The sequence below is a fragment of the Pinus tabuliformis genome, chromosome 6 (assembly GCF_031772625.1).
Source record: "Pinus tabuliformis cultivar Carrire ecotype Pingquan chromosome 6, CPIR1, whole genome shotgun sequence".
In the NCBI taxonomy this organism is placed as follows: domain Eukaryota; kingdom Viridiplantae; phylum Streptophyta; class Pinopsida; order Pinales; family Pinaceae; genus Pinus; species Pinus tabuliformis.
This window is the reverse complement of record NC_142292.1, coordinates 499,019,587-499,042,792: the sequence shown is the minus strand read 5'-3', so window position 1 is coordinate 499,042,792 and position 23,206 is coordinate 499,019,587.

The window sequence follows — 23,206 nt, the reverse complement described above, 5'->3', positions numbered from 1 at the left end:
AATTCAATTCAAAAAACTATTTTCAGTTAATCTTGTCTAAAATATGGTACCATTTTTAAAAATCTAATTTGCAAGTACCTCGGTGGTTTTTAAAAAGTGTTAATCTATATTAAAAATGTATTTGAAAAAATTATAAAATATGTATTGTCAAATTTCGAGGGAAAAAATATCTTTACTTTTATTTTCATTCCTTGGAAAATTATTATTGGGTATGTTATTTGATTTGAAGGGGATATTGATGGACATAATTTATATATTTGTCAATTTTCATGTAGACATGTTCAATCAATTTGTTGATTATGTAGGACACATTCAACATTTACAATTTTGGTCAATCAAACCAATTAGGTGTTATGATGTTTAATAATTTTTATTTTTATTTGACAAATGTATCCTATTAATGATTAAGTTGTCACAACTTAGATCTAATATTTACGAATTTGTAATGTAATGGCAGTCAGATACTAAAGAATAATAACATAATGGTGTAAACATCATATTAATTTCTTATTTGATTAATATTTGTTTTTATTCAATGATAAAACATCTAGATCTATTTTAACCACAGATCTAGCAAGAGCTGAGAGATCAAATCTCTTGAGGTAAAAACTTCTTTTAGAATGCAAAATTTGAAAAAAATGTTTGCACCTTGAAAAATTTGATCCTCTCTCTCTCTCTCTTTCTCTGTCTCTCTCTCTCTACATATATATATATAATATAGTCAGAATCTAGGAAGAATGATCACTCTGAAAATGATGAAATCCACCTAGGGTTTGAAAACTTGCAGAAACTTGACAATCCTCAGGATGCAGCCTTGGAACAAATGGTTGCAGATTGATAGAGGAGACATGCAAGCCTCAGCAAGGGGGGCGGGGAAATATCATCCTATTAGAATGTAACAACTGGTGAATCAAGTGGGAAAACCAGAAACAAACCCAATTCCATTGAAGTCGCCAACCCTAACGATGGTCATGTCCTTAGAACTTGATGTTAGGCAAGAAGTAGAAGGTATTATTTTCCATGTGGAACGGACAAACCCATATTTGTAATCCCTATGAAAAAATGGAGAAATATCGGAGTTATATGAAGGATCATGTGATGATATGCAAATTCATCGGAGTTTGGATGATGCAGACAGACGTAATAAAGTGGATCCAAAAGAAATGGAAGCTAAAAGGCCATGCAGAAGTAAAGTTGGGAGCCAGAGGATTTTTCATGATAATATTCTCAAACCAGTAGGATAAGGAAAGGGTCTTTGAAAATGGTCCATATTTTCACCACAATATAAGGATGTTCATGAGATACTCGGAGGAATTCTATAACCCAGATAAGGAGCAATTTTTCACAGCCCCTATTTGGGTCTGTTTCTTTGGCCACCCAATGGATTTTTGGGACCCAAAATTACTGGAAGGCATAGGTAATCTAATGGGAATATTTGGAAAACTAGAAGAATCCACGTGGATGGGACGATATACCTCCTATGCCCTAATCTGTGTTTATATCAATATTTTGGAGCCCATCCTTGAATCGATAGAAATAGAATATAAAGAAGAAATATGATAGCAGACATTGGATTATGAGCACATCCTCTTCCGTTGTCGTCAGTGTCATGAGTATGGCCACCTATACAAAACATGCCTGATGAACTAGGACGACTGGCCAGACCTAAAGGAGGAACAGAATAACCCCCCACAATAGGAAAATGAGGGGTTCAAAGAGGTCATGCATAAGAAGAAGACGATGAGAGTGCAATAGAATCCAAGAAACCATAACCAAAATCAAAGGTAAAATAAGAATAGATACAAGGTTTTGCAAGAGGAATGACAAACACTAAATGAGACAGAAATAATGGAGAATCAAAATAGACAGAAGGAGATAGTCATGTTAAATCAACAACCACCCCAAAGAGAGAAGCCCAAATAGATCTGATAGAAAAAGAAGAACAGGAACCAGTAGATCTCACTGCAATCGAAGTTGATGTAGCCAGGGATGAGTTGAGCATGGAAGAGGAAGTTCTGAAAAGACTCTTGAATGAGTGGAGACACCTCGATGAAAGATTCATTCTAGAGAATCAAAAGAAACTGTACAAAGAAACCTTCCAGTAATACATGGCTACTCAAGTCCAGAGACAAGGCGACATAGCAGAGAAGCTTGACATGCAACAAGAAACTTCCCAGGAGCAACACAGCCAAAGTAAAGGAGGGGAGAAAAATGGGAGGAGAAATCTACAAGAGTCAATTCAAATAACTAGATAGATGTTGTTAAACACGGGAAGGGTAGTACCCCTTTTAGTAGTATTACAACATCTCAATAAAGTTAACCAATCATAGTGATCTCAGGGAACATAAGGGGCCTTAACAACTAAGGAAAATAGAGGTACCTACAAGATAGCTTGAAAAAGGAAAAGTGTCAAATAGTAATCTTACAAGAAATAGAGTTAACAGGAGAAAAAATAGAGGAGATACTATAGAAAATGAAAACACGATATTAAGCAGTAGCATTATATGCAAAAGGAAGTGCAGGTGGAATTACTTTATTATAGAATCGTGTTAAGGTAATGGTGTATTACTAGATAGGAATGATGGGAATTTTGACTGGAAGATTTTGCAACATAGGGACCAAGGAATGGTTCATCATTTCGACAATATATGGGCCTGACACTTGAGGAGAGAAAGAAATCTTTATCCTGAGTATTAGGAAACTAAGTCAAATGCATACATAAAAACTATGGTTAATAGAAGGGGATTTCAATTTGATAACTTCACTGGTAGAAAAAAAAAGTGGGATAAGAAGGGAAGATCTAGAAATGGAGTAGCTTAGGGACAAGCAAGAAGAGATCCAACTAGTAGATATTATGACCATCAATGGAACTCATACATGGAACAACCACAGAGGAGGAACCCACCAAACAACATCTAGGTTAGATAGGCTCTTGGAAATAGAAAATTTAATAATCAGGGATGTATACTATCAAGCATCAATCTTTCCATGCCTGGTATCTAACCACTAGCCAATTAGGCTAGAAGTACACATGAAACAAGGGCAGCATAAGAGGCCATTTCGGTTCAAAGCCTTCTGGCTTCGTGACCCTGCCTTCCTAGAAAGTATGAAGTGATGTGGAGATCGAGTAAATAACAAGGGAGGAATGAAATGCTTACATACGAGCTATGACTGAAAGAAATAAGGGAAAAATAAAGAAATGGAATAAAGAAGAATTCAGCAAGATCAGGAACTACTCCAGGCTAGGATGCAATGAGTTCAACAACAAATGATAACAAATGGCCTGTCAGGACCCCTAGTGGAGGAAGAAGGAAAGTTATTGACTAGGACTGAGGAAAGGGGGAAGAAAGAAGAGATCATGTGGAAAAATAAATCGAGAGTCCATTGGCTTCAGGAGGGATATAGGAACACTTGATTCTTCCACAAAGCAATGATACAACATAAAGAGTACAACCGAATTTTCTCATTACTAGAACCGAGAGGAAACGAGATGGTTCAAAATGATGAGATGGAAAATTTGTTGGTGAATCACTTCAAAACATTATGACAAAACCAAATCTTGATTGGTCAGAAGTATAAACAAGATAACCAGGCATATCCCCCAGTTAGTAAGAAGGGACCAGAAATTAGCACTAATGAGGGCTATTACCTTAGAATAAGTGGAGGAGTTAGTCAAAGGACTCGCAACGAACAAAGTTTCATGGCCGGATGGCTTCACGGCAGATTTTTACAGGCAACATGACCGATTCTAGGAAAATATGTCCTGGAAGTAGTGGAAGAATCGAGAAGAGAAAAAAAGGTACACCGTGCCATAAAATCAACTTTTACAGTTCTTATTCCAAAATATGATCACATTGAATAGCCTCAGGGGTTTATACCTATAACACTATGTAATGGAATTTATAAAATCCTCTCAACTATAATGGTAAATCGGTTCAAACTGATCCTCCCAACCTTAATCTCCCAAGATAAAATAGGTTTGTTTAAAGTTCAACAAATTTTGGATGGTATAGTTATTGCTCAAGAGGCAATCCATTCCCTTAAGAATCTCAAAGCCAAAGGAATTATGATCAAGCTAGACTTGTCGAAAGCATACAAATGTTTAAGTTGGACCTACCTTTAAAGTCTTCTGGAAGCCTTTGCTTTTCACCCTCGATGGATAAATTAGATCTCTTCCTTTATATTGACCCCTGTGTTCTCTATCCTGCTAAATGGAGCACCATCTGAGGCTTTCAGCACAATAATAGGGCTAAGAAAAGGAGACCCAATCCCGCCTTTTCTCTTCATTCTAACAGCTAAAGGTCTAGGAAGATATGTCAAATCCAAAGTTTAAGAAGGACAATTTAAAGGCCTCCGCATGTGGGGAAACAATATTCCTTTAACTCATCAACAGTTTTTTGATGACATTATGATGTTCTGTCAAGCTACTCTCAAGGAAGTAAGGTCCCTCTTGGCCATACTGCAAGATTTTATGAATGCCTCAACAACTCAGATCAATAAATATAAGTTTGATATATTTTTCTTTAACACAACTACTCAATCTCAAGCCTTCCTGGTAAGAGTAATAGGCTTTCGAATAGGAACCCTGCCATCAAAATACCTGAGGATTCCTTTAAGCCTGAACCAGCTCAAAGTGGAAAATTGGAAGGTTCTACCGAGCAATATTCAAGATCACCTTCAAAAATAGACCATTCGAGCCCTTAACATGGCTAGTAGAGTCATCCTTCTAATGGCGGTGGTACAATCAATTCCTATCTACTAGCTCTCAATTCTAGCAGTTGCCAAAACTGTATGCATTAACATGACAAATATATTTAATAAATTCTTTTGGGAAGGGCCACAAGCAACAAAGAAATGGGCTCTTCTTTCCTGTAACTCCCTAATGAAGCCAAGAAAAGTAGGGGGTCTGGGCCTTCGAGACCCTTACACTCTGAACTAGGTTATGGGGCCCAAGATATGGTGGAGATGGATACAGGGAGGTAGTGACTTATGGAAATAAATATGGGGAAGAAAATACAGAATGCCTAGGACGATTGAAGGAAGACTAAGAACCTAGGAAAATATAAAGGGATCGACTATATGGAACCTAGCAGCACAAAATAGAGAATTGATAAGAAGCCACTACTTCTAGGAGATCACAGGAGGGGATAAGCCCAGGTTCTAGAAAGATGCCTGGTAGCAAAGGGAAAAACTATGCAGTAGGCAAGACCTAGTAGAAATATTCTTGAACACAAATTGACCAGCAAATGAGATGTTGAATAAATTCTGGGAGGTATAAGAAAGATTAATATGGAGAAAATGGAACAGGAGACAACACTGGAGAGAAGCACCAAAATCTATCCAATGGACAACCTATGACAAAGAGGTTGACTCTCGAAGAATAATGATAACAAAAGGAACAGATATTATAAGTTGGGAATATAGAATCAAAGGAATGTTTACTACAGAAGAAGGATAATACCTGAAAGCAGAACATCAACAAAAGCAAGGGATACCCATGTGGGAACGAATATGGAAGGAACAAATATAGACAAAAGTAGCATTTTTCCTATGGGTGGTCCTCCATCGCCATGTCCTAACATGGGACCAACTTCAAAAAAGAGGGATGCAGGGGCCATCGGTTTGTTGCACATGTGAAGGACAAATGGAAACAATGGAACATCTATTGAACTCTTGTATATATAGCAACCTCCTATGGCAAAATCATGAAATTATCTTCATACAATCGGATAGAGATTACTCAAGCACAAAAACAACAATGGAAAATTGGAGGAATAAAATCTACCAGAGCCCCATCCTTAACCAAGTCTGGAACATGTCCTTATGATTTCTCCTATGGGTGATGTGGAAAGAGAGAAATAGAAGAATATTCAAAGATTAAAAAAATGTGGCTATGGAGGTATGGAAGCTTATAATACAAAACATCCGTGAAACTATTTTCGCTGAGAAATGGGACCCAGAAGACTGGGAAACAACACCCCAGGAGAGCTGAATAATGGCAATGCTCAATATGAATCCGTACATGTTGATGCCTAACTCGTGGAAGTTGAAACCTACACCCCTGAAATCCCTATCATAATTTTGTTTTCCTCTTGAGGATTTCATAAAACTAAACTTTGATGGAGTTTCCAAAGGAAATCTCGGAGAAGCAAGACTCAAAGGATTACTCAAAGACCACGAGGGTCAAGCAATCTGGTTGTTCACAATGGACTATGGAATAGAGAGAAACAATGAAGCATAATTCAACACACTCAAACAGGGACTAGAAATCACTCAAAGGGAAAGATTTTAGAAGTTGGTGGTGGAAGTGGATTCCACATTGGTGATTGACACAGTGGAAAAATCCCATCAGGGAACCTAATGGGAAAAAATAAGCAAGAGCTGGGGAATGACTAGATTAGTTCAGGAAATATGAATCATGGTATAAGGGATAAAATACCTCATTATTACACGTGTCCATAAATTGGTGAATGTGGCACCTAATTTCTTAGAAAACTAGGGATGTGGAAAACTAGGAAGGAACCTGGACATCCTTGGGAGTGAGATAAATCAAACAAAAGTAATGAAAATTCTTAGAGAGATCCTGGGAAAAGACAGGCAAGGAGGATAAAACCCCCAATCGGGATGTGAAGGGACCCTAGATTCAGACAGAAATCAGTTATGATAGAAGGACTAGTGAGGGCTGGACTTACGTGTCCCATCCAAGGACCCCATATGAAGGAGGGAGGAAGAGCCGGGAAAAGGAGGCAAGTGGAGTATGCCTCCAGAAAACAAATATGTAGGTGGATGAACATTCAAGAAAAAAAGGTGGCAAGAGATTTGGGTGAATACATGCGAAGTGTGAGAGGAGAATGAGAGCCAGGCACTGCGAGTGGTAGTCGAGAGGAGAACCTGACCAACAAGAGAAGGGGTTTCCATCGACAACTGGGTTCTGCCGACATCGACCTGGAATGAAACTAGTATGTAAACCAAGCCTTCCTAAGTCTAGATTTGCCACCAATGTCGCAAGATTGGAGGAGAGTCTGGCATAGAAGGAGGGTGGTGTCAAAAGTAGTTGGAAAATGTTGGTCTTGTCTTAAGATGTTGATGTTTGGTTTCTTAATTGCTATAAGAAATGAAAAAATACAAGATTTTTGGTTCAATTATTTGTTGTTAATGTTTGTACATGAATTGACTGCATTTCATGGAAGGTGAGAAGGGGGGGAAGGGATCTGTTTACGTTTTGGAGGGTCTCTCGAACCCGAGGGAAACAAAATGCTAACTGTCATAGTGAATCTCAGCAACCTAAGATTGATAAGAGATTATGGCTCCTCTGAGAGCATGTGAGGGTTTGGTAGTTTCCAGAAACAATGGGTGGTGTGAGGGGGGTATGGGAAATGGAAGATAGGCCCTTCCTGGCTAGTCAGGCTAATCGAGGGAAATCTGTTCCTAATAACCTTGAGTTGAGATGGACTGCAAGGGAAAGCTACAACTCAAAATGATAAGAGGTAGGGGTCGGTGCATCTCATGTCCAGAGGGTCTGCCCTTATGGCAGAAATGGAGCAAAAACCCTCCCTTCCTGACATTGGTACCCCAAATACTTTCCTTCGAGCTCCCAGGAGGAGAGATGGACCACTGTAGGGATCCGAGTTGGAGGTCTCCAGTGGGGACTTTGAGCAGAGAAGAGAAGCGTTACCCCTACTGTTGCTGGGAATTGGGGGGCAATCGAGTTGCCGAGAAGAAAACATGCAGAGGGTATGTTGTAAAGAAGAAATACAAGGAATGACATAAGGCTATGAATAAAATATTGATTGGTTGTAATGTATGCACTTACGTTAACATTCCAGGTTTAATTAACTCCTATAAAATTCAATCTCCAGCTCTCTGACATTAGGAACAGGTAAGAATGCGGGAGGGGTGGGGATTGAAGGAATTTGCGAAGGAAAATATGGTGAAAGGAGAAGCGAGATTAGGAAGTAAAGGGTGCTTACAAGCAGGTAAGCAGGCATAAAATAATATGAAGGGTCCAGTGGCCTCAACGAGAAAAACCTGGTGCAAAAGGGGAAGAAAAATACGTGAGGAAAGTATGCAAAACTTAATGTATGTTTACCATGCAAAAACTACAGCCTAGGTAAAAGCAGTAATAGCAACTTGGGAGATAGAGTTAAATGCCAATGTGGCAAATGAAGAACTTCTAATGGAAGACTGGGAGCCATTGTTTATTTGCAGGGGACATACTAGAGGCTTATCGACCTAGGACAATCCATCCATTAGTATTGGGTCATGAAGAATCCATTGACCAGAGCAATGACAACATACAGGGACAGAGAAGAACCAGAGAAAGACAATCATGAGGAACCAAGTTTAGAGGACATATAGAATGAAATCTAGGATGTATAAGTATAGAAATATCACCAAAACCTTTGTTTTAGGTGAACGGAGAATAAGATCCAAACCTTGTTGCAGAACGAATTGCCCTGGTCAAGTGCCAAGGACCTGACCCCTATCGAGTCATCTAAGGATTGATGTAGAGTAGTAGAAAGTAAATTTTGTTATTATGACTGATAGCATTTACTTTACAATTCAAAGAATTAAGCATATAGTAGATACAATAGCAAACTTAGCATGGATGATAATGATCAAACTATTTAAATTTTGGACAGCTTATGATGTTGATCAATGGCCAACAAATCTGGTTTCCTTCAGGTAGGTTGAGGCCACTAGATATATTTTGTTACCTGCTTCTAGATAATTAATAGAAAAGGGAAGTACTACCAAGATTACACAATATATATATATATATATATTCTTAACTACTTTTCTTGTCTATAAAGTCAATATAAGATTGTGTTGTTTCATATGGACATTGAAATATTTTATTGATGTTTGAAAGTGAAAGTGAAATATTTTTACCACTTCTCCTTATTTGAGAGTAAGATGATTGATGTTTTATTGCAATTTTAATTAAACAAACCAAACAAGTATATACATTTTTATTTTTTTAGTTATATATTTTATTTATGGTTGAGAGTGAATAAAATAAATTTATGACTTCTCTTTAGTATGGCCATCGAGAGTGAGATTATTGATGACTTATACTACTTTTAATTATTATATTGTATGTTTTTTGTTTTATTTCTTTATTTATTTTATAATTTTAAAAGGGACACATCACAAACATACTTGTACATCTCTCTCCTACTAAGTTGTAGAAAGAGGTCAAGAAATCTGGTTGTTCACAATGGACTATGGAATAGGGAGAAGTAATGAAGCATAATTCAACACACTCAAACAGGGACTAGAAATCACTCGAAGGGAAAGATTTTAGAAGTTGGTGGTCGAAGGGGATTCCACATTGGTGATTGACACAGTGGAAAAATCCCAACAGGGAACCTAATGGGAAAAAATAAGCAAGAGCTGGGGAATGACTAGATTAGTTTAGGAAATATGAATCATGGTACAAGGGATAGAATACCTCATTATGACACGTGTCCTTAAATTGGGGAATGTGGCACCTAATTTCTTAGAAAACTAGGGATGTGGCAAACTAGGAAGCAACATGGACATCCTTGGGAGTGAGATAAATCAAACAAAAGGAATGAAAATTCTTAGAGAGATCGTGGGAAAAGACAGGAAGGGAGGAAAAGACCCCCAATCGGGATGTGAAGGGACCCTAGATTCAGACAGAAATCAATTATGATAGAAGGACTAATGAGGGCTGGGCTTAGGCGTCCCATCCAAGGACCCCATATGAAGGAGCGAGGAAGAGACGGGAAAAGGAGGCAAGTGGAGTATGCCTCTAGAAAACAAATATGTAGGTGGGTGAACATTGAAGAAAAAAAGGTGGCAAGAGATTTGGGTGAATACATGCGAAGTGTGAGAGGAGAATGAGAACCAGGCACTGCGAGTGGTAGTCGAGAGGAGAACCTGACCAACAAGAGAAGGGGTTTCCATTTACAACTGGATTTTGCCTACATCGACCTGGAATGAAACTAGTATGTAAACCAAGCCTTCCTAAGTCTAGATTTTCCACCAATGTCGCAAAATTTTAGGAGAGTCTGGCGTAGAAGGAGGGTGGTGTCAAAAGTAGTTGGAAAATGTTGGTCTTGTCTTAAGATGTTGATGTTTGGTTTCTTAATTGCTGTAAGAAATGAAAAAATACAATATTTTTGGTTCAATTATTCGTTGTTAATGTATGTACATGAATTGACTGCATTTCATGGAAGGTGATAAGGGGGGAAGGGATCTGTTTACGTTTTGGAGGGTCTCTCGAACCCGGGGGAAACAAAATGCTAACTGTCATAGTGAATCTCAGTAGCCTGAGATTGATAAGAGACTATGGCTCCTCTGAGAGCATGTGAGGGTTTGTTAGTTTCCACAAACAATGGGGGGTGTGAGGGGGGTATGGGAAATGGAAGATAGGCCCTTCCTGGCAAGTCAGGCTAATCGAGGGGAAATCTATTCCTAATAACCTTCAGTTGAGATGGACTGCAAGGGCGAGCTAGAACTCAAAATGATGGGAGGTAGGGGTCAGTGCATTTCATGTCCAGAGGGTCTGCCCTTATGGCGGAAATGGAGAAAAAACCCTGCCTTCCTGACATTGGTACGCCAAATATTTTCCTTTGAGCTCCCAAGAGGAGAGATGGACCACTATAGGGATCTGAGTTGGAGGTCTCCAGTGGGGACTTTGAGTAGAGAAGACAAGAGTTACCCCTATTGTTGCTGAGAATTGGGGGGCAACCGAGTTGTCGAGAAGAAAACATGAAAAGGGTATGTTGTAAAGAAGAAATACAAGGAATGACATAAGGCTATGAACAAAATCTTGATTGGTTGTAATGTATGCACTTATGTTATCATTACAGGTTTAATTAACTCCTATAAAATTTAATATTTAGCTCTCCGACATCAGGAACAAGTAAGAATGCGAGAGGGGTGGGCATTGAAGGAATTTGCGAAGGAAAATATGGTGAAAGGAGAAGCGAGATTAGAAAGTAAAGGGTGCTGACAAGCAGGTAAACAGGAAGAAAATAATATGAAGGGTCCACTAGCCTCAACGAGAAAAACCTAGTGCAAAAGGGGAAGAAAAATACGTGAGGAAAGTATGCAGAACTTAATGTATGCTTACCATGCAAAAACTCCAACATAGGTAAAAGCATTAATAGCAACTTGGCAGACAGAGTTAAATGCCAATGTGGCAAATGAAGAACTTCTAATGGAAGACTACGAGCCATTGCTTATTTACAGGGGACATACTAGAGGCTTATCGACCTAGGACAAACCGTCCATTAGTATTGGGTCATGAAGAATCCATTGACCAGAGCAATGACAACATACAGGGACAGAGAAGAACTAGAGAAAGACAGGCATGAGGAACCAAGTTTAGAGGACATATAGAAGGAAATCGAGGATGTATAAGTATAGAAATATCACCAAAACCTTCGTTTTAGGTGAATGGAGAATAAGATCCAAACCTTGCTGCAGAACGAATTGCCATGTTCAAGTGCCAAGGACCTGACCCCTATCGAGTCATCTAAGGATTGATGTAGAGTAGTAGAAAGTAAATTTTGTTATTATGATGGATAACATTTACTTTACAAGTGAAAGAATTAATCATATAGTAGATACAATAGAAAACTTAGCATGGATGATAATGATCAAACTATTTAAATTTTGGACAGCTTATGATGTTGATCAATGGCCAACATACCTCGTTTCCTTCGGGCAGGTTGAGGCCACTAGATATATTTTGTTACCTGCTTCTAGATAATTAATAGAAAAGGGAAGTACTACATCTCTCTCCTACTAAGTTGTAGAATGAGCCTCACAGCTCAATAAGTTCTTCTATAACAAGCGATAAAATTACAATGAGAGAAAAGGAAACCTACCAAAGAAGTTGAAATGGTTAAGCATAGTCGAAAATAAGGAGTTGCAACCCAAAAAAGTTGTTCATTCCTTGTTCTTCCTCGAAAGATGGTTCTTCCATATTGGGAATGTGAATTGATCCCACATTCTTTGCTCCAACCTGAATTTCTTTATTGATTCCAATTCTTAATGGAGGATATGTTGTATCATATTTCTTGAAATGTTAGTATGATGAATTTTGATATCTGAAAAATTGATTTTAGATTTAGGATAGGTGTGGGAATTAATATTTCAAATCCTTGTGTGTTTCCTTTTTCCATTTTTTAAATATATTGAAACCCAAAAAAGTTATTCATTCATTTTTCTTCCTCAAAGGATGGTTCTTCCTTCTTCGGAGTGTGAATTGATACCACACACTCTCCTTCACGCTGAATCATATTATTGATTCCAATTCATAATGGAGGATGTGTTGTATCATCTTTCTTGAAATTTTAGTATGATGAATTTTGACATCTAAAAATTTGATTTGAGATTGAGGGTAGGTGTGGGAATCAATATTTCAAATCCTTATGTGTTTCCTTTTTCCATTTTTTTAATTATATTGTAACCAAAAAAAGTTATTAATTATTTGTTCTTCCTCGAATGATGGTTATTCCTACATCAGAATGTCAATTAATCCCACACACTCTGCTCCACCCTGAATTCTTTTGTTGATTCCAATTCTTAATGGGGGATATGTTGTACCATCTTTCTGGAAATGTTAGTATGATAAATTTTGATATCTAAAAAAATGATTTGAGATTGACGATAGGTGTGGGAATCAACATTTCAAATCCTTGTGTGTTTCCTTTTTTCCATTTTTATTTATGTCGTGAGGCATTCCCTCTGGGAAAAATCTCCCCAATTGCCACACTTTACTCCTACGCATATTTAGATCCATTGTTAGATGATTGAAAATTCTTCCATGATCAACAATAGAACTTACATAGGAGTGTCCAAAGAGAATTTTATTAATAATCTCTGAAGTTGCGAGTGTACAATGACTCCCTGACACTTTCCCATGATTTTTTTAAATTCAGGATATGACATGTACGATTGCATCTTTCCAGCCCTTATCATTTCCTTTCATCTGAAAACATCATCTCTGACCTTTGGAACAATTTCAATCTCATCCTCCAATAGATAAACAAGGGTTTCTATCTCAATGAAGCTCTGCAGTGAGAGAATATGGGGCTAAGAATGTTTCTCTTACTAACCATTCCCTTGGAGCTGCCATTGCTTTAAAAGTTGGTTGAATAATGGTTGAAGAACCAACATTTTCTCTCAAAGTCGTATGAGTAATAGCCGAGAAGGGTCTTAATTTAGATGCCCATCTATTTAATCCGATGTTTTTTTCATTGATTTTGGGTAGTTTCAACCCTCTTATGTCCTCATAGAAAAAATTACAATGTTTTAAATTTATTTTTTATATATATCTTATAATTTTCACATTCCTAATGTTTAATTCATTATCTTTGTTTTTCTAGGAGGTTGTAGCTGTCAGTGGGACCTTGGAAATCATGGAGCTCATGCCTGCATCTCACAAACACATGCACGGAGACCCCTCACTACAGGTTTATTTACATAACTTCTCCTTTCCCGTCCTTGTCAGAGATGTGTGCTTTAGCCCAAGGGAAGAAAAGAAGTGACTAATGAAGGAGGGAAGCTAATTCACTGAAGAAAATTAACAAGTAATGGAGGAAATTGTTACCAGTTGTTTGTGACTAAAGTTTCTTGTCTTGATGAATCTCTACGGTGAGGGAATACATGGCTCAGAACGTTTCTCTAACCGTCCATTCCCTTAGAGCTTTTGTTGCTTTCAAAGTTGGATGAATAATGGTCGAGGAGCTACTATTGCTCTCAAAGGCGAGTGAATAATGGCCATGGAGGGTCTTAATATGGATGCCCATATATCTAATCCTCACTTTTTTTCATGGATTTCGGAAATTTGAACACTTTTCTGGTTTCATAGAAAAAAATTTCAATGTTTTAGATTTATTTCTTAAATCTCATGCCTACATCTCACAAACATGTGCTTGGAGGCCCCTCACTAAAGGTTGATTTGAATAACTACTTCATTTCATTCCCTTACAAAAGACTTGTGCTTAAGCCTGAGGGAAGGAAATGAAGTGACTGAATGAAGGAGTGAAGATAGATGATTAAAGCCAATTAACAGATGATGTAGGAAATTGTTATGAGTTGTTCGTGACAAAAAATATGTCTTCGAAAGTCTTGAATGTTCTACTATAACTAGGTTGACCTCCCTCAGTGGAACTTATTTTCTAATTAAGATCTTATCGTTGGTTGAAAACACTTGTCAATAGAGAGTGATGTTTCATTTCTATGTAGGGCGTGTGTTGACGAAAGGCATTTTATGTATATCATTACTAAATAATCCATTTCTAATGGTAGGGATGAACCTATTATCTATCTTCCAATATGATTTGGAAATCATTTGGAATTGTAAGCATGGACTACTATGAAGATATTTTGGGTATTTTAATGAAAATTTATCAGCATTATGTGAATAGCTAGTTTCATATGTACAGTGTACCATAAATGGATGATTCTTGCAAACTAAGCTACTTAATTTTATTATCGTCGTCATACCACATCTTCTACATTGAACCTGCATATCCCTTGTTACATTGACTATGACATTCTAATGGTTGGAATAATAAAGTATATTTTATGCAAATTTGATTTTAATATCTTCTATTGAATGATGATTCTATGAGTGATACATTTTTTTCACTTTAGGAGAGAATTTTTTTAATACATTTATGGATTTTGGTGCATTTGTATTTAGCCTTCTTGCATTTTGTGCTTTTTTTGTTATTATTTGGATTTGTTTTTAGTTCTTTTGTATTCAATAGATTTTGCATTTAATAGATGCTTCTTTTCCTCTTCTCATTCACATTTCCACCTTATAATGGTTTCCCTTGGAGGTTGTTTTGTCTCAGAAAGGTATTGATAGTCCACATTTTTACTCACGTCATGCCTCTTTCTGTAGGTTTTCTTAAATTTTTTTTATGTTCATGCTGCCTTAACTACATATATTACTCTTTTGTTAATTATGAAACCCAGATTTATAACTTTTGTTGATGTTGTAACTTGCTTAATGATGATTTCTTGGTTGTTGCAACTACTGCATGTCCTTCCATTAACTTGTTGGTTTGTGACAACCTCTTATTTTATTTGGTATGCTAAAGAATAGAGTATTATCATTTCATCTAGGAATATGTCCCCATTTGACTGAACTTGAGATTATAGCACCTGAAATGACATCATTGGAGCTGAAAGTATGTGGTATTATTTCTTAGGAAGATATAGATTGTCCCTAGTTGCACTTGCTTGATGCCTCTTTTGGCAATTTTTTGAAAAAATTATGTATGGTCATGATCCTTTAACTAAATATATTAGTCTTTTGTTAATTATGACACCCATATTTATATATTTTTTTAACATTGCAGCTTTCGTAATGGTGATTTCTTGGTTGTTGGAACTGTTGCATGTCCTTCCATTGAGTTGTTGGTTTTCATGGTGTGCACTTCAATTGGTCCAAAGGGGTTGTTGCCTCTAAAAAGACTCTCCAAATTAAAACTTTTATATTTGTCTTGCACATTCTTGACAAATTTATATCCAATCATTGATTCTTGTCCCAAATTAAAGGTTACTTCAGAGAAATAAAGTTAACACTCCTAGGTTTTAGGTTTACATTCTTTCTAGTTTCCAAACATATAATTGAGTACATTTTGTCACAAAATTTAACATCATTTTGCTCCCTTTCATATTCATCAGGTTTTGAACCTTCAAGCTTGCAAATATCTTGAGATTTCAACATTGATTCCACACCATAGGGAAGAGAAATTTTGAAGCTCTATGAGCTGGTTTTATCCATGCTACTCTTAGATGAAAAGGAAATATGAAAGAGAAAAGACAGAGTGTCGTGCTTTCTATCGATCGAAATCATGGAGATAACTCTGAACTCAAGTGGAATAGACAGATTCAAATTCCGATTTAAGCTAAGAAAGATGCTATCATGATAAGACTAATTAGTACATATTGAAGCAAAGAGGAGAGTCAGAGACCTAAATCAGTCAAACTGCTTCCTTTCCTTTCCTTGTCCAAGACCCGTGCTTGAGCTCAAGGGAAGCAAATGAAGTGAAAGATGAGGTTCTTTATCATTGTATTATCTTTGGGAAGGATAATCTTATGTTTTCATATATACATGTTTAAATAACTGTTAATTTCATCTTGCCATGTCGTGATCATTTTATCATATCCTGAAAGATTAAGAAATTCAAATTTGTATAAAACCACTTTTTTTAAACATCCAATAAAGATAGATGACATTTAAAATAGAAACCATACACTTTGTTATGAAATACGAACCACAACCGTGAGTTATAATGTGATAGAAAAATCTTAATCTTAAGTCAAGGGTAGCTTCCAATAATTGCAAAAGCCAAAGTGTTCCAGTATACAAGAAATACCACTGAATAGTACATATTTGTAAGGTAGAATTTCAAACCTTAAAAAGAAGAACAAAAAAGTAGGAAAATTAATCCATATGGGACTTTCCTCATCAAATCTTTTAGTAGCTTCTACTATCTCTATGAATGTGAATTGTTGGCCTAGATATGAAGCCCCAAAAGAAACATGACTGCTAGCGAATACCTTGCTTCCCTTGCTCCCTATAGTTTCAGAATGTCTTACATGTAGTGGAATAGGAAACCAGGTTATAGTAGAGAGTTTTGCATGATATCTGTGACAAAAAGAGAAAAATTAAATTACCTTTAACAACCCAATACCAAGAAAAACTCCTACAAATGATCCAACTATTGGACCAACCTTGCTAAGATTCTTGATCTTATAGAAATGTTTTTTTGTTAGAAAGATCCATCAAGACTTATTTTAGAGTTGTTGACCTTCGTGACCTCCAACCCATTGAGTATGGAATTGGGAACAACATTCATCATATCTAATGTAGGTCCATATTTTGATAGAAATGTTTTTTGATATACTAGGCATATTAACTACTACAAAATTGATGTAATAAGAGTTTGCCAAGGTATTTTTTGTTAGACTTGATAGATCAAATTCATTGATAATTTTAGCATTGTTTATATATACATTGAAGTATAGCTCATTCATTGTGGTAGTCACAATACCACATAAATGCATTTGAATGAAGTATTGGTAGTCTAGATCCACAATAAAGCACTACAAAATATTGAAAACTTGATTTTTTACATTGGTTGTATCCATGTTCTCAACAATAGCATATACAATATTGGGAGAAATCCCATTGGTATCTAGTCCTTGGTACACAAAAGTTTTAGCAAAAGTGTTGATGTTTTGGGCAAATAATTTTGGAGCTAGGAAGGTTGTATTAGGATACCAAAATCTTTGGGTGCCATTGTGAGGGGTAATCAACGGTCCTCCCATATTAAGTCTATAAATTGTTTCAAAAGGATGCTCAGATAGACCATTATAAGTACTAGAGAGGGGCACAGTTTGAGCTATGTTTTAAACAAGAGTGTCTAGAACAAAAACAACTTCAATGGCATTGACAAATACTAAGGAATTATTGGAGGGATAAAGGTTAGGACCAATTTTAGTTCAGCTATATAGATGAGATATTCCTTCATCACCCGTGAACTATTATGGATTTGGAAATTGTATAGTCGACCAAAGTCTTGGGTGGCTATTGAAAATATGGAACTTATAAGATTGTAGTTTTGATAAGAGAATGGAGAGAAATGTAAACGTACCCAGTGTCTACCCTAGTGCCTGTTGGGTGCTAAAAGGTGTCTTTTAAAACTCCTAATTTCCTCACATTAATTATCAACCTGGGTAAGTCTTTTTGTTTCAAGAGTGTACACAATATGTGCAAGCTATAAATCCAGAGAGTAATGCTTTTTAAGTTGAGTTATAAAACTTGATACAAGAGTAATTGGATGCAATCATAAATCTCAAGTTGTAACTTTTAAAGGAAATAATACATCTAAGCATCAGGACTTAATCTCATGCAAAACCATAATCAAATCCGAAGCAGGCAATTCAATTGAAAATAGCATAAACCGAGAGCATAGTAGCATTAACCAATCTCTTCTAGATGATTCTATATAAATCACACTCAATCTAAAATAAGGAATTCAAATGGAAATGATGTCAACCGAGAGTTCAGTAGCATTAACCAATATCTTTAAGTTGATTCTATAATAACCACACTCTTATCGTAATCAACATGATTCAATTCCTTAACTGATAATCAATTTAATCTACAGTACGCGTAAATGGAATCAAATCACAAAGCTGCAAAGTACATAAGGTCATAATAAAGAAAGTAAACTAATTGTAATACAGGAAATCGAAAAATAGAAAACAAGATAAACTAGAAGAGAATGGAAAAACATCAAACCAATTAAACTTGCATGAATTAGAAGGATATAACACAAAGGATAACAGTTTGATCCATCAGAGGCCGGGCGCTAGCCACCAGCGAATACTGCTGAGCTACTTCAGAGAATACGAATGATCAAAAACATAGATTATGTATTAACCATTGAATTCAATCCTCATTACAATACGGTCATCCTTCATAATAACATTTTGTATATTGAAATTACAATTGAGGTCCCAAGAGAAAATCTAAAGCTCTCCATTATCCCCTCTCCACCTATCCTATCATATCCTATCTCTAATCTCTAATAATCCCTATCCCTCTTTGATCTTCGTTCTCATTTAAATACACAAAGAGCAGAGAGAAGTTACAACAGATATGATTAAAAAATGATTCCCATAACAAAATTGGATTTTTCACAAAAAATTGATCAACAAGATCATATCTGAAATATCTTCCCATCAGCATTCAATAGGAACAGGTTGAATTTGGTATTGCAATTGAGATAATTTGGAAACCGACCGCAACAACGAATATGAGAAAAAATTCTTTAGAGAACCTTTCGTTTCTCTTAATACGGACTGAATTTGGGAAAACTACACATTGCAAAACTTACTCGGTCTGTTTTGAACAAAACCCATGTTTCGGATTTTCCAGATTCTTCTTCATTTGCCCGAAACATCCAATGAAAAATTGTCACTTCTTATTCTAGTGAATTTCTGAGTTGGCATATTTAATGATGATCTGGAGATCAAATCTGCAATCTAGAAAATATCTTGGAGGCTAAAATGGTGAGTGATGTTACAACAAATATATTAATAAACCATCATTGGTAAAATCATGCATAATATTCAGAAATTTATTAAAAATAAAGGAGAAGAAATAATATTTATCCATAAGAGCATAAATAATTATAAAATGGAATTATATGATAAACCATGATAACGACGTGATAAAGAATGGTAGAAATGGATGAAATAGGCATTAAAGAGTGATAATAATAATGACAAACTAGTAGCCCAACAGTGCCCAATACTGAAGGTATAGAATAACTATTGAGTAAACACTCGATCTTTCAAATAGATACCAGAAGGAACCTATACATTGGAACTTGTGGTGTTAGCAAATATTTCTTCATTGGTGGAAATCAACGAATTTGAGGAAGGGGTATATGCACTGAACATCATTATACCCAATGTGATGTCACTCTTTGATCCACACTCTATAAGTTAGTTATCCTATGGAAAGAAGCATCATATTTTCACTGATAGGTTAAAAATAGCACTAACAAACAAATATACACAATCGCTTCCATTTCTTTCACTTCTTTCTCTAAAGCTCAATTATATGATTATCTTTTGTTTATAGAATTCACTATTGTCCCTCTTTCTGTCATCCTTTTCACCTCCAGACAATACAAAAATTCTAGAACACTATCAAAAGTTCCACTTCCACCGTAACCAATGATTTGACATTGCTTGTAGGGATAGGGTCTTCTCTTTCTCTAGAGCATATAGACATGGACTATGGAGTATTGATATTTTACCCTTCACCGCTATCCTTTGAGTGATGGATCCTTTTGCATGGGTAATTTAGAGAGTAATCCACGTCAGTTGGACAACAATAAATTAAATGGAAATTCCAAGGCACAAAACTTGCTAACTGAAAGATTATAAGAAAATTGTGCAATCCTTCCAAGTTAGGGGAGACAGAGGTAAATGAAAATTTACTTTGTTTTATACAAATCAAGAAATCTATTCTTAGTATTTGTTGATGGTGCTGAACCCGCCAACATGTCAGGGGATCTCCCTGATAAGAAGTCCCAATTAGACCTTAGACCATTTGGTGTAGGAGTCCCAACAACGAGTTGTATGGTAATGCCTTGATCGTGATTTCACACCGAGGAAAGTAAGATGTCCCTGTCGGTAGCCAGGGTGTGTCAGCTGTGGCGAGTCAAGGAAGGTGCATGAGAGGTTCTAACAGATGGAGGGTGAGGTGAGTGCACACCTTGGAAACCTATAATACTACTCGGCTTGGAAGGGAACACATGAGCCAAGATGCATCACTAGCTAGAAAGAAAGATTGCCAGCAATCCAAAGTGATGTTTAAACCAACAACACCTCTGCAACAAGATTCATACAATTGAATACAAAATAGTTCATACACAAATGAGTAAGTTAAATAACATGCATTGCTACAACAACTAGAATTGTCCAACTATACTAACATCATATGCATGAAAACGTGCTCACTCTGTTATATTAAGAAGTGTAAGTTGCAGTCATACATTACATCCATGTCCAACCAATAGTCTTAATAGTGGAACATTACAGCCATAGTTGCCTGCTCCTCCAAAGAGATATACTAACTCTATGCAGTGGAGAAGCTAAGGTGCATTACAATACTATCCAAGCTTTCTCTAAGATAGTCCTATCGAAGCGTGGCTGGAAAAAATCATATACAATGAGTTATGAGGTGTTATTTATAGAAAAGGGTGGGGTGACCCTTGACATTCTCCTTTGAGACCATTCATCTACCCTCATGACTCTTCAACTACTCTATGACTATTACATTCAAATATCGACACTTGAACTTCCACTTGACAAGACGTTACATTACAATGTACAAGTGCCCATGTGAGAAAAAATGTCATGACCAAGCCATGAATGACATCACTAACACTCAGACCATTGTGGTGAGACCAACTCTTTGACATGCTTGTGATGGTCGAAGGTGATGCGTTGATTCCAGGCTTAGTTGTCCATGAGATCAATGGTGACATTCTACTGAAGTGAACTCTTGCCTTTGTTTCATCTAGGTGCACTGATATGGATCCTCTGTCCAACTCATCTGATAGCATGCGCATAGTCATCCTAGTGTGACCAGACCCGCAACATGTTGATGCATAGTGTCTAGGCTACTCTCCAATCATGTGATGGTGGTTGTGCACATCAACTTGTTGGAGTACATGTTCAGCTCCAGTCGGACTTGCTTCTTGCCTTCGCCTTGGTGAGTGTGTCGAATGGGTGGGATTGCATGCATGTGCACAATGACATGCATGTTTCTGCATGCCCTTGAATGCGATCAACAACACTACTCACCTTGTCTGCTCCGTGCTAGCTACTGGGATGGATCTATAACTTGTATGGGTGCAGTTTCCTCTGTGAGTGCATGTTGTGCCCCCCATTGTAGCTATTCCTTCTGCGACTCATTCTCTCATCTATGCAGCTCCTGTTCTTCCTTGAGTTTCTACTTCAGCACACGCAACTCCGTCTATGTTTTGTTCTCTGCCTTCGCATGATATTCATGTCGTGTCATCACCTCATAGCCTAAGTCTCTAAAGTTTCTTTTATCACAAGTAGATCTGCTTGAGCTTGCAACCTTGTTCCGCCTTTGTGTCATCAACAAACTTCCTCTTGCGTTCATTGCATTCGGTATGCTCCCTTCAGCTTCTATTGATGGTGGTGCTTAATGTGATGATGTTGCCATCATATCTTGATTTCCTTGTCTATGAATAACTCCATGTCTTCGTGGGTAGGAAAGTTCATAGACACTTGATCAACTGCATCCCCCAATGCACTCTGAATGGTGTCTTCAACTCTGCTTTCCTAGAGACCATTGTACATGTGCTGCTGAGAGGTAGATGAACACCTGTGATACCTAGAGACATGGAAACACTCATGGAAATAAATCTCTCAATCAAAAACCAAAACAATCTTGATAACTGACTTGAAACATACCTGTGTGACTGATCATGAACGTTGCACAATTTCCACCAAGAGGTCAGGAGACTGACTGCCAAAACTGTGCAAGGCACAGTCCAGGTTGTCAGTAGGTTGACTGACTGTTGGAACTACATAATGCACAATCCTACCTGGCCTACTGAGGACTATAACTATGCAATGCATAATTTCAGTCATCAGTGACATTCAACCAACAAACTACATTGCACAGTTTCTAGGAACAACGGGACATTTTCTCCAAGAATTATGCAATGCATGCATGGAGGTCAATGCATTGATAGAATTGCGTGATTTATTGAGGGAAGTTAGAACCTTTGCTTCCGGAAATGCACAGAGCTAGATGTGCAAGGCACAATCCAGGCCAAGGCATTCTAGTCCAGCCGATGGGCGACTGAAAACATGAGAAGTGTGAATGCATGATGAGATGAGTGTAAACAAGAGTGAATGATCATTCATGCAAACAACAAGTGTAGGATTCGGAAAATGAGAAAGCATGCATGTGTGTGAAGCGAGTTTCCGCAATAGCAACTGTCCGTGCAAAACAGTCTCATTCATGTGAGAATAGTGAGATGTGAATGAAAAATGAAACGATGCTTCTACACGCTAACATCCATCAGAACAACAGCAAGTTCTCATTGAAATCAAGCAGACAACAATCACAGAAAGTGAAACACAAAAAGTGACAGAAATGCAACATAAGACATGGAAGGCAGGATTACCCTAAAACAACTGAGGTGAATGTGCCAACAACCCCTAGATGCAATATGGGATGTCAGAGCTATAGGATCGATGTGAGGAAGGAGATATACAGTGTTCAGTTCATTAGTTTTGATAAAATTGAAGATGTGACGTGCATGCCACAAGTCTAGGAAGAGTGACACTTGGTGGGAGGTTTCTAGAATGATCCTTCCATGCAACCTCTAGTTGCTAAAAATAGATCCTTGAATCAAGGGATGACTTTGCATGTTGCCTTGCGAGAAGAAGTCCATTCATGCAAATTGGTTTTGCTCGGTCTCGGAGGAACCGGTCAACTCAACTACACATGCAATAGTCTGCTTAGCTGGGATGAAAAATGTGCATTTATAAGAGGGAGTTGGGTTCAATGGCTAGAGGGATTACACAATTTCTGGGAAGAGCAACTGACTGGTGCCAAAAATTGTGCAAATTTTGGGCT